This window comes from Canis lupus, chromosome 3 (assembly GCF_011100685.1).
Source record: "Canis lupus familiaris isolate Mischka breed German Shepherd chromosome 3, alternate assembly UU_Cfam_GSD_1.0, whole genome shotgun sequence".
In the NCBI taxonomy this organism is placed as follows: Eukaryota; Metazoa; Chordata; class Mammalia; order Carnivora; family Canidae; genus Canis; species Canis lupus.
Window position 1 is genome coordinate 85,565,823 of NC_049224.1, and position 12,758 is coordinate 85,578,580.

General features: G+C 50.4%; 1 long non-coding RNA gene across 1 annotated transcript; it reads right to left on the bottom strand.

Annotated features, from left to right (window-relative positions):
- Nucleotides 1-413: 413 nt before the first annotated feature.
- On the bottom strand, nucleotides 414-11,058 carry LOC119871268. The gene is made up of 3 exons (XR_005357372.1): nucleotides 10,803-11,058; nucleotides 4,380-4,988; nucleotides 414-1,508 (listed from the first exon to the last, which is right to left on the bottom strand). It is a non-coding gene; the product is annotated as an uncharacterized LOC119871268 (long non-coding RNA).
- Nucleotides 11,059-12,758: the final 1,700 nt, after the last annotated feature.

Genomic DNA, 12,758 nt, shown 5'->3' on the forward strand with positions numbered 1-12,758 from the left:
GCGCTGCACTCGGCGGGAAGTCGGCTTCCCTCTCCCTCTGTGCTCTCGCTCGCTCCTGCTCTCTCTCAAATAAATACAGTCTCTTTTTTTAAAAATGTCTTATAGGTACAGATTGGTGACCTTTGAAAGACTTCGTCACAAAGTTTGCAATTGAGTTCGTGAAATCACACCACCGAAAACAGTCACTGAATCTGCATCTTGTGGTTCTCTCTTCAATAACTCTGATTAGTCTGTGGGGTACCCTGTAGGAGCAGGCCAAACCAGTATGGATTTGCGGCCTTCACAGGTAACCTTCCCCAAACAGTAAAAGTACAACAACGGTTGACCCAAATAAGGCAAATGAGAGAGTACTCCTTAGTGGCAGAGGATTTGAAGGTTTCAGAAATAAGGCGGTTCCCTCTTTTCTGGGAGATAATTTGGGGAAGAAAAAACAAACAAACAAACCACTCACCCAATATTCAGTTAGACACAGTAAAAGTCATGCGTGTTGAATATTTGCTGAGAGGGGCCCAGATAGGGGCTCATAACAAGAAGCTGAGAATATTTCTTTTTATTGTGTGTCTGCACAGGAAAATCCTTGAGCGGAGGGACGTCGGGGGACATAGCAGGATGCTCAAGGGAAACCAGCGGCGGAGCTGGACGCAGGTCCCCGAGGCCTACGCGCAGAGCCGGGCTCAGGCCTCTCCATCCCGCAGAGGGAAATCTCTGATGCCACTAAGACGGGCCCGATTCGGTGACCCCCTTCCCCGAGGATGTGGACAAATCATGGAGCTTCCCACAGGGACCCGGAGGGCTTGCCCCCTGCTTTGGTAGTGGGGTACAAGCACCCCAGCCTCCAGACCTACTGCGGAGACAGGCTGGGAGCCCGAGGAGCATGTCGCTGTGAGGCCTGAGCAGCCTGCCTGTGCACCAGACCCCGATTCCCTTGGGAGGCCAACCCTCTCCACTTTAAGCCCATGTGGTGGGAGCGTCCACAGGGCCAGAGGGACCGGCTTGGGTTTGCGCGGACGTCGGGGGGCAGGGAAGAGACCGCAAGAGGCAGATGTTGTCATCGTAGTGGCACCTGTCATGCTGCTCTTTCAGGTGGCACACGGGCTGGGCCTTCCCATCCTGGCGGGCCTGGGGGACTGGCTTGTCCAGGGTCCCCTTGGCAGGATCATCCGGCTCAGCCCCACGTGTCTCTCATCCTCCTCCTGGAACCGGTGCGCCCGCCTGGACGTGCCTTCCTCGTGGGAATGGCAGGAGCACAGGAATCAGAAGAAAGGGACAGGCGTCTGGAGGCGTCGAGGCCCGGGCTCGGGGCCCCGCTGTCCCTTCCACCGTGTGCTTTCAGCTCGGGCAAGTCAGGGGGCCAAGCATTCTGAACACGGCCAAGGGCGTGGGGCGGGGGTGAAGAAGTGGAGCCGGGAGTAGGATCCGGCCCGAAGCACCTTCACTGCGGCAACCACGCGGATGTTGGCATTTGTGGTGGTTGTGGGTGTCGCGGTTTCCCACCACTAAAGGAGCACCTGCCTTGGCAATAAAAAAAGAAGAAGAAAAGGCAATTAAAGGAAAGCAGAGGGGCAGCCCAGCTCGCTCAGCAGTTGAGCGCTGCCTTCAGCCCAGGGCCTGATCCTGGGGACCCGGGATCGAGTCCCACGTCGGGCTCCCTGCATGGAGCCTGCTTCCACCTCTGCCTGTGTGTCTGCCTCTCTCTTTCTGTGTCTCTCATGAATAAATAAATAAAATCTTTTAAAAAAAAGAAAAAGGAAAGCAGAACTAGGAAACAGGAATGTGTGAGGACAGTATATGAGCACCTAGATCCAGCCATGCCTGAAGTTTTCACTCCTATGGGTCAAAAATTCCTCTGTCTCCTTGAGCCAGTCTGAGTTGGGGTCGGTTCTATAAACTCCAGCCAAGATTGCCGGCTCTATGGCTCTACGGCTGCGGCCCTAATAGGGGACGGGTCTCTCCGTGGGCTAAGAGGTGTTGAAACCCTTTGTCAGGCAAGACCCGCCAGCCCTGCTCTACTTTCTCCTTGCCACAGGCCCTGTCCTTGTGCCCACTGTCCTCCTCCCCTCTTTCTTCCGCCACCCCCTGCCCCGTCCCGGGACCCGTCTTCCTTGCTGCCCCAAAGCCAGTACCTGGAGTCCTGGGATCAAGTCCCACGTCAGGCTCCCTGCAGGGAGCCTGCTTCTCCCTCTGCCTGTGCCTCTGTCTCTCTCTCTCTCTCTCTCTCTCTCTGTGTCTCTCATGAATAAATAAATAAAATATTAAAAAAAAGAACATGGGGTTCCTGCACAGACAGCCTGGGGTGCAGGTGCTTTTGCGAGTGGTCTTTGGACGGAAAAATATGCAGAAGTGAGAGGAGCAGGAAAGGGCAAGGGCCGAGCCGAGGCAGAGAAGTCACGGTCGGAGTCGATCCTCAGCCTGATGCAGCTCTGGTGTGTGACCAGCCTGTCGGCCTTGCCTACGTTGCGGGGGGCGGGGGGCCTCCTGTACCCCACCATCACTCAATCCCAATCCCAGACTAAGCACAAGCCCTCTGTGGGGCTTCAGAGAAGATCCTTAAAGGAACTGACTCCATTGGGAGATTTGTCTTATTCTTTGCTCCTTGTCCCCCCTTCCGGTGGAATGCAGGTGTGACGAGCAGAGCTTCAGCAGCCCTCTTGGACCTTGCGGTAAGTGCGAGGCAGAAGGCGAAACGGTAGGAGGAACTGGTCTAACTGTACTTCTTTTAAGGTGAGAATAAACCCCCATCTACTTAGGCAACTTGCATTTTGTTTTTGTTTTTTTTTTTCCTTTTTTGCAATCCAACGTAACCTTAGCATAGGCTTTTTTAAAAATGGCACTTTGGGTTTCAAAAATGTGATTCGCAACTCAAATTAAATACACTAATATACTCTCCAGATTATGATGCTTCTCCCTTAAAAAGGGAAAGATTGAACTTGGATAAATGACTGGAAAAAAAATGCCACCCATGTGTCCAGTGCCCTAAATCTGTAAACATTTCACCCATCTATCAATTCCCAGGAGCTGTTGTCAGACTCATTTTGCACATGAGGGAACAGGGTCTGAGGTTATGCAGGTAGGAGTGAGCAAGGATCGTTGGCCCTGGAGTCACGCTGTCTGGGTTCCAATCTGGCTCCCGCTCCTTAGTTGGGGCAACCTTAACCTTTCTGTGCCTCAGTTTCTCTTTCCGTAGCAGAGGGATGGTTATAAAGACCGTTGGGAGGATTAAAAGGAAGAACCCAGGCAGCGCCTGGGTGGCTCAGTCGGTTAAGCATCTGACTTTTGATTTTGGCTCAGGAGCTGGATCCTGCATCCCAGGGTTGCAGGATCCAGCTCCGTGTGGCAGGGGCTGGGGGACAGTGGAGGGGGGAATATCTGCGCTCAGCAGGGAGTCTGCTTGAGATTCTCTCTTCCTCTCCCTCTGCCCCTTCCCCCTTCTCTCTCTCTTTAAAATAAATAAATCTTTATAAGAAATTACAAATAGAACAAATAGAAGAAAGAATCCATGAAGAGCACTCCCCAAAATGCCTGGAATGTAATGAGCAATTTAAGAAGCTCAGTTATTCTAGTGGCTCAGGATTAGAGCTGAGACAGGGTTTGAACTAAGATCTCTGGGAGCCCAGCGCTCAGGGTCCCGCAGGCTCAGCTTCTGGGATGGAGCCTCCCGCCTGCCCCCCCCAACCCCCTCTTACCCTTTTACCCAGTGAACACCTAGTCCTCCCTCAGAGTGGCTTAGACATCACCTCCTCCGGGAGAGCCCGAGCCCCCAAAATCGGGTCAGATGCTCCCCTGAGATGCTCCTGCAGCAGCCCGAATGTGCCTCAGTGGTTTGCATCATCGCTCCACACCAAAATTGCCTAATTGCTGGCTGGTGTTTCCCTCTACACTGTAACCCCTTGGACAGCAATGGTTGTGCATTATTATTGCATCCCCATAACTAACACAGGACAGACACTTAATACATATTTACTGGGTAAGTGACAATTAGAATCAGACCCAGAAGGGACCACTGAGTCACTTCATCTAGTGATTCCAACAAGAACCATGCCACCTCCCAGGGAACATTCTGGAAACAGGTGGGGCTGTTTTTGTTGTCATTGGGTTTGGAGGGAATTTGAAGGGTAGGGGTTAGGTGCCGAATGATCTGTAACAGTTGGCACAGTCCCGTGCAATGAAAATCTGGAAAGACATTTTGGGAGGTGAATAACCTTTTCCTACTCATTTGAACCTAGAATCCAACTTTGATTTACACAAACACAAAATAATTTTCTATAATTGTAAAATATCTGAATACGCTGGGAATGCACCTGCTGTGTATTAAGGGGGAAATTATACTTTGCTTTGCCCAGAAAGAAAAAAAAAAGCATGCCCCATTGTGGAAAACTCACATGAGTGATAGCAACATGGCTCGTGTCATCTGAGTCCCCCAAACAGCCCCTCTGTATCTGCCTTTATAGCTTTTGCAGTCACCAAACTGTATTGGTCAGCAAGTTCTGGGTAACACGCCAGTCCAAAAGAAAGAGGCTTAAAGCAGCAGTCATTCGCCCCCATGCATCTTGGGTCAGCGGGAAGTTGGCTGGTCCTGGCTGGGCTCAGCTGGGCGGTTCTGCCTCAAACTTGGGTCAGCTGGGCTGGGCTTCACACTTGGGTTGGGCTCAGGTCTGCTCCAGGCATCTCACCCCGGGGAGAAACTCTCCTCGTGATAATGGTGGGGGTACCAGAGGGCGATTCCCACTGCGCAGCATGTTTCAAGCCTCAGGTCAGTTGTCTGCCATTGTTCCTCTTGGCCAAAGCAGACCACGTTGGCAAGCCCAAAAATCAACAGGTGGAAAAATGGAAAAATGAAAGTATTCTCCCCTGGAGGTGGAGGGGTAGTGAATAATTTTTAGCAAAAAAAAAAAAAAAAAAAAAACAACAACAAAAACAAAACAAAAAGGAATCCACTTTAGTAGTGACCCCACGGGACTCTCCTAATTTAGCTCCGATTATAAAATCTCCTGCATAAATAAAAAATTGAATTTTGTGTTACTTCTCTTAAATCCAAGCATACTCATTATAAGAAAGTATGTGCATCTCACTACTTTGTTATAACAATGAGGTCATGCTAAGTGTTTACATACGAAACACATGTTTTATTTTAAGTGACTGTCCTCTTATTTTAAAATATTTTACAGGGGAGCTGGGTAGCTTAGTCGGCCAGGCGTCCGACTCTTGACCTCAGCTCGGGTCTTGATCTCAGGGTTGTGAGTTCAAGCCCCACGTTGGGCTCTGCCCTGGGCTTGGAGCCTACTTTAAAAAAAAGAAAAAAGAAAAGACATGTTACACATTTTATTTAAAACCAGGTCTTTAGGTAGATTATATTATCTATGAATTTCATTTTAAGGCAGTCAAGAGGGTCTACAAAGCCTTTTTTACGGAAAGAGGACAAAAGGTAAAGGGTGGGACCACAGAGGTAATGCAACGTTGTCCAGGCTGGTGAGGGGCGGGCGGGACGATCGAGTCACAACGCCTTTCCTGATGTGGGGAACAAAGGCAGAAGAAAAATTATTAAATTTCCTTACTGCCTACAGCCCACTGCAAGTCCTTGAAACAGGCAGAGGGACCTTCCTCTAGGGCCTCAACCGCCTGCTCGGTCCTACATTGCTGAGGGCAACGGGTACTCTTAGGCCGACCCCCAGGAGCCTGAAGTCTGCTTTAACATATAAAAATTCCTTTGGAGGGACGCCTGGGGCTCAGTGGTTGAGCATCTGCCTTCGGCTCAGGGCCTGATCCCTGGGGTCCCGGGATCGAGTCCTGCATTGGACCCCCCTGCAGGGAGCCTGCTTTTCCTTCTGCCTGTGTCTCTGCGTCTCTCTCTCTCTCTCTCTCTCTCTGTGTCTCTGAGGAATAAATAAATAAAATCTTTAAAAAACAAAACAAGGAAAATGAGTGGTGTAAGTTGAGACAAACTGTTTAATATCTCCGGGCCTTTCTCAGGTGTACTACGGGGATCATATCCATGGTCCGGCTTGGCAGGTGAGATCACGTGCGGGACAGTCAGGGTCCTGGCAGGAACAGGTGCACGCCCGAGTGGGGACGTTGAGGGCAGTGTTATAAGGGGACTGTCCACCAGCTTGGGGGCAGAGTTCCGTCCGGCTCCCCAGGGACTGTGCCTTCTCTGGGGCCTATGAACAGCAGGGAGCCATTCCCACTCTTAGGCCTACAGGCCAAGGGGAGACAGGGCAGGGGCAGCCCTGCAGGGCACAGGGCCTCGGTCACCATCACAAGCCCCCAGGGCAGGAGCCGGGGGATGAATTCTCCAACCTCGCTCTCCTCCCTTGGGCCTCGGAGCGCTCATCCGTCAGGGGCTCCTATTGGCAAAGCCAGAGGTGACATGTGGAGGTGCCTGTCGGTGACGTCCGTGCACCTGCCGCCCGGGCATAAGCAGGAGGAGAAACACGGGAAGCAGATCCCGATGGGCAACTGGGAGGGGTCCAGCGTGGAAAACACTCAGCGCAAGGCAAAGCGAGGACTTTATAAATAGGTAAACACAGGCATCCACACAGGGGAAACTCGGATACCTGCCCAGGTGATGACTAGAAGCTCCACTAGAATCTGGTTGACCTTGGTGAGGAAGGAGAAAAAACCCTTTTCCTTCTACCCACCTTGGGTTCTCCGGCCTTGGCCCTCGGTCCGTAAATTAGACTAACAAGAGGCAGATTAACAAGAGAAAAGAACAAGCAGGAAGTTCAGGAACAGGTGCCACGGGCTGGTTAGTGCGCAGGTCTACAGGGCATCCTAACAAGAGAACAGTGTATTTTTAGAGACGTGACCAGATAAAGGCAACGGACTTTGAGCTTCCAGGGGCACCGGGCCGTGGGAAGGCAAGGATATGGGGAGACTGATGGTAGAGTCTAGAACTGTCGCAGGTGGCGGTGGGGGGGGGGGAAGGGGGGCATCTTGACAAACTCTGTCCTGCCTTTAGGCAGGTATAGGGGAAGGCAGAGGGCTCAACTATCCGCTTCGGCTCAGAATCTTCCTCGGGCCCAAGTGCCGTATTTGGGAGCAACACAAAATTCTGCTACTTTTCAACCTTTTCAAGCCGGAGTCCAAGCCTCTTCTTTTTACTGCATTCTCCTGCGGCTCATGCCAGATTGCTGTGCCAGCAGCGTGATAACTTCCCCCTCTCGGAGCCGCAGACGGTGGAAAGATAACGATGGTTGCCCTCGAAACATTAAGGGGGATCCTATCCAGAAAAATGAGCAGCATTCTAGCCAGAGATTCCGGCTCTTGTGCAAGTCCTGAGGCACAGCACGATGGCAAGTTAGAAACTATGCTAAGGGGACGCCTGGGGGGCTCAGCGGGGAGCGTCTGCCTCCGGCCCAGGGCGTGACCCCGGGGTCACGGGATCGAGTCCCCCATCGGGCTCCTTGCAGGGAGCCTGCTTCTCCCTCTGCCTGGGTCTCTGCCTCTCTCTGTGTCTCTCATGAATAAATAAATAAAATCTTTAAAAAAGAAAAAGCAGCTGTGCTAGGGCAGGGGGGACCTTGCTTTAAACCAGCCCCTTGGTTCAAACGCAGTTCCCGACCACTTTAAGTGGCGCGATGTAAAGCCAGCACCTGCAGGGTGGACTAGCTTTCAGGAGGCGTCCCAAGCCACAGGGGTTCAGCGCACAGCCTCTCCGCATCGGGGTGACCGGCTCGGCCCCACCGCCCGCAGGTGCACCCGCGGAGCCGCCCAGGCCCAAGGCGCGCGTCTGGGGCACAGACGGGGCTCGGGGCTCGCGCTGCTCTTTGCTTTCCCAAGCTTTGAGTTCTCAGGGCCCAGCGGGGGCCCCGCAGGCAGCCGGGGAGCCCCAGAGCGCTGCGCTGGCGGGGACTGGGGGGGGGGGTTGGGGGGATCAGGATTCCTAACAAACCACTTTTGAGATGTCGGATCCCTTCCCAGGATGGGGTTTGGATTCATCTCCGACTTGTGTCCAGTGCGCTCGGGTGACTTTCGCTCCCCAGCCCAGGTCAACCCGCACCCGCACCGCAGAGGAGGTCAGGGTGGCCTTTTGGTTCCAGACCTGCTGCCAGGCTCCAGGAAACACGTTTTCGATGTATTCCAGGCAAGTGCCCTGCACACATGGTCTCTCTGCAGCAATCCAAAGCCACAGACACGGATACATGGCCTTATTCCATCATCTAAAGCCCCAAATCCTCAAATGCCATTAATTTGCCATTAATTTGCACCATGTGCAGACAGGTGCTTGGACAGAGAGACCCAACCTAGGACTACCAGAATTTGTGGTTGTTGTTTTTTTTTTTTTTTTTTTTTTAAGATTTTGACAGAGAAAGAGAGGGAGGGAGCAGAAGAGCACAGAGAGGGGTTGGGGCAGAGGGAGAGAGGCTCCCCACTGAGCAGGGCTCCGGCAAGGGGCTTGACCCCAGGACCCCAGGATCATGACCCGGGCTAAAGGCGGACGCTTAACCAGCTGAGCCACCCGGGAGCCCCCAGCTACCAGAATTTGTACCAGGCTTTTCACAAATTGTACCTTACGTGTCCTTGTTACAAACCTCTGAGGTGACCATCCGCTGTGTGCTTTATACACAGAGAGAAAGCTGGTTTGGGAGATTGCAATATCCGTCCAGGACACAGAGCGAATAAGGGGCAGAACCAGGGCTTGAAAACAGGTCTATTCCAATTTAAAATTCATAGAGGAGAACTGTGGCGCACGAGCCAGTTATTGAAGATAAGTGATATTAGCGCCTAAGTAAGTTTATCATGTTTTGAAATGAGGAAAGTCAAGTCTATTGCATTACTTGGTGTTAGAATAAAAATGTTAAAGCTTAAGGATTTACTTTCTCAAAGAGCTCTTTACATGGATTTTGAAACAGGCTAAAACTTACTGAATAAGAATGATGCTGATTAATAATGCAGTTTGCTTAGATAAATTCACTTTTGTTATATACTTTCACCGTTCAATCCATGAGCCCACTTAATATTTGGGGATCTTCCTATGAAAAGCAAATGCCACGAGTAATAGCAAAAGAGCTCACAGCGAAGAATGAAAGCTCACGGAAGTGAAATACACCTTTGTTCTAAGTTATGAATTTCATTCTTGAGATTTTAGGCTTAATTAATATCATTCATGGCAATATTCTTTTGGTAATGTCATTAGTACATTTGCTTGATTAAAACCAACTCTTTATCATCCATCATTCATCAGCATCATCATCATCAAAAAAGACAGCTCACTTAGAAAAAGTCATTGATGAAGATGGGACAAAAATTAAATTTTCAAAGAAATGGAGGGGATCGAACCGTCCTCTACACAGACAAGAATTTTTTTTTAAAGATTTTGTTTATTCATGAGAGACACACAGAGAGAGGCAGAGACACAGGCAGAGGGAGAAGCAGGCTCCCTGCGGATAGGCGGATGTGGGACTCCATCCCAGGACCCCGGGATCATGGTCTGAGCCAAAGGCAGCAGCTCAACCACTGAGCCCCCTAGGCGTCCCTAGACAAGAATAATTTTTGATTTGTGAGCAGGGCTCCTACTGCCATAGCTCTCTGGTTCCTGTGGGACTTCCTCCCCTACCATGTTGAATTCTTCAACAAAAATGAAATACCTTTTATCTAATTCTTGATGTACATGCAGTATGAAGTATGCAGAATCATCCTGGAAATATTCTTGTCAAAAATGTTTAACCTGAACCTAGTCCAGCTTTCAGATCTCACTTCCAGTTTATAGAAAATACAGGGGATAGAAGATCAAGCTGAACAGTAAGAGGAAGCAGATTCAGATGTGGGGGATGTCCCAGCAGTTGCTGTCATGGGGAGAGGGAAGGAATCGTTCTAAGTTAGAAGACGGAACAAACACATGCAGTGAATAAAATCTGAGTATCCCCAGCCAAGGAAATCTAGCTGTAAAATTATGTAGTTGGCAAATCATTGAAGATACTTGAATATTCTTGATATAATATAGACACTTGTTGATATTTTTCAGACAGATGATGTTGTGGTAAATAGGATGACCATATTCTTTCTTTTAAGGATTAGGAAGAGAACACATGAACGAGAGAGAAAGAGCAGGAGCAGGGAGGGGCAGAGGGAGAGGGAGAAGCAGACTCCTGCCTGCGCGGGGAACCCAACTCGGGGCTCGACCCCAGGACCCGGAGACCACCGCCCAAACCGAAGGCAGATGCCCAACTGACTGAGCCACCCAGGCGCCTACATTGTTGTCTTTCTCCTTCAATGTGGTCTCTCGGCATAACTGGCATGGCCTTCCTCATGGCGTAATGGACTCGGGGGAGTTGGACGTCTTACAGGGGTGACTTCCGGGGGTGGGGGACAGAGGCAAAACCCCCAAACTGGCATAGCTTCACTTTCACTACCATTTTGACGTTCGAAGCAAGTTGCAAGGCCAGTGCAGACTGAAGAGGAGGAGAGGCAGGCTGCGCTTCCTGATGGGGGGAGTGGCTCATGTTTACAGCGGGAAGGAACCAAGGACAGCCATCCTTGGAGACCATCTACTCCCCACTTGCAAAACACAAATATATCAAGCTGTAGGACAAAAGCCACTCCCTCCACAGTCCAAGTGAAATCTAGACGTTGCAAACATGCTATTAGAAATAATCGGTTGAGAGCTCCAGCCAAATGCAGTCAAGCATTCAGTCTACAAAGCATTTACTTTCTCTCCCTTGTATGTAAGGAACTTACAGGCTAAGAGGCAAAGGTAGAAAAGGGTGGGTGCAAGATACACAAAGATTAGAACATTATTCCCCAGAAAATATTTGATTTTAGTCCTATTACCGTTTTCAGGTTTTTCTTCTCCCTTTGAGCATTACCTGAAGCTGAATCCAAGAGTTGAAAATGTAGTTTACGGATTTTCGCATTCCTACTGTCTTTTAGAGAATTCGACATACGGCGTACTCAACAAATGTTTGTTGAAGTTGATGAGTGATTTATACTTACCACGCACACTGTCACCCACCCAGGAGTTGGGGTTTTAGGAAGTGAGAAAGAGCCAAAGTAAATTCACGTGACTGCCCCGATTGAGCAATGAGCTGTTGTGGTCCACGACTCTGCAGAACAGAGCCCAGAGTCTGGCAGTAAGCAAGAACTTTATCTCAGTAGTCAAAATAATTATTATTAGAAGTTATAAAAGTCGAGAAGGTCTCTACGGTACTAAGAAAGCCTTTCAGAAGGTATTTATGATCATCTTAGTCTTTTTTTTTTTTTAAGTTTATTTGAGAGCGAGCGAGAGCACAAGCAGGGGGGAGGGGGAGGGCAGAGGCAGAGGAAGGGGTTCCGCGCTGAGCAGGGGGCCCGATGCAGGACTTGGGACTCAGTCCCAGGACCCATGGATCATGACCTGAGCTGAAGGCAGACGCGTAACCCACTGGGCCTCCCCGCCCGATGATCTTAGTCTTCTATCAGGTGTATGATTGAGAAGGCGGCTGGAGTGAGTGGGGTGGAGGCTGATCCCAGCCACGTTAAGAAAAACAAATGCAAGTGCTTAGAAATTTTTTTTTTCTTTTTTTTTTTACCTTGGGTGGTGTTATGTACAGGATTGTGTCCTCTCCCAAATTCGTATTCAGAAGTCTGAACCCCCAAACGTGACTATATTTGGAGACAGTCTTTCAAGAGGTAATTAAGGTTACAGGAGGCCATGTGGGTGGGGCCCTAATCCAACTGGGCTGTCGTCCTTAGAAGAAGAAACACCCAGGGGGAGGGCACAGGGAAAAAGGCCCGGGAGGACAGAGAGGTGACTTTCTGTCAACCAGAGGCATGCCTCCCGGAAACCGATCCTGCCAGCACCTTTTTATCCTGGCCTCCCAGCCTCCAGAACTGTGGGAAAATAAACTCCCGCTGGCTTGGCTAAGCCACCCAGTCAGTGGTGTTCTGTGGTAGTGGCCGTTGCACCCTAATAAAGGCCGGCCAACAGAGCATTCACTTAAATATGCTCCCATGTAAACGCTTCTTTAGAAAAATGAAAGAATTGAAACATACAGGAAGTAACAGAATAATATTAGAAGAAAACACCTGGACTCACCACTCAGAATCTAACAAATGTGGACAGTGTGTATTTGCTCCAGGTCAGCAAGAAATGAACCTTATACTTCAAGTGGGCTGCTCGGTGCCCTGTAGGTCTGCTGCCGTAGCCTCGGCCCCCCGGCCCCGCCGGGACTCCTCTGAGGGCGGGGAAGGGCACTCCCACGCACCCTGGTGTGTACTTACGCCTCGGAAGGCTGCACACAACATAAGGTGCGGCTCTGTGTTTACACAAACGAGACAGGTACATACTTTGGCAGTATTTTTCCTTCAACATTGTCTTGAGGCCTTTCCTTGTCAGCCTGGGCCCCGCACCCAATCGTCTCCCTCTGGGCAGGCCCCGTGCTCTCCAGGGTGCTTCTGGGCTGCCCTCGCACCCTGGGACCTTCCTGTGGGCTCCCCTTCCTAGCTGCCCCTGAATGCTCAACAGTCCTGTCCACTTCAACTGTGGTTTGGGGGCCCCCCGCCGAAGGTGCCACTCCACGGGTCCCCTAGCTTTGCTTGTTTGCTCCTCCAAAGCTGCTGTTCTGCTATCGATGGTTTTAGCCCCAACTGCTTAGCTTCTGGGATTTCAGGGTTACTCTTACCACCGAATTTTAGCGTAGATGGTGTCACTGCAGTTTTTTCTCCTGCAATAGGATAGCACCTGGGGGCTCGGGGAGACTAAAAAACACCCGCTGCTGCTACCATTGTGCCTCCTATACGACTGATTATTTTTAAATGATTTGTATGTTTCTATTTATATTATA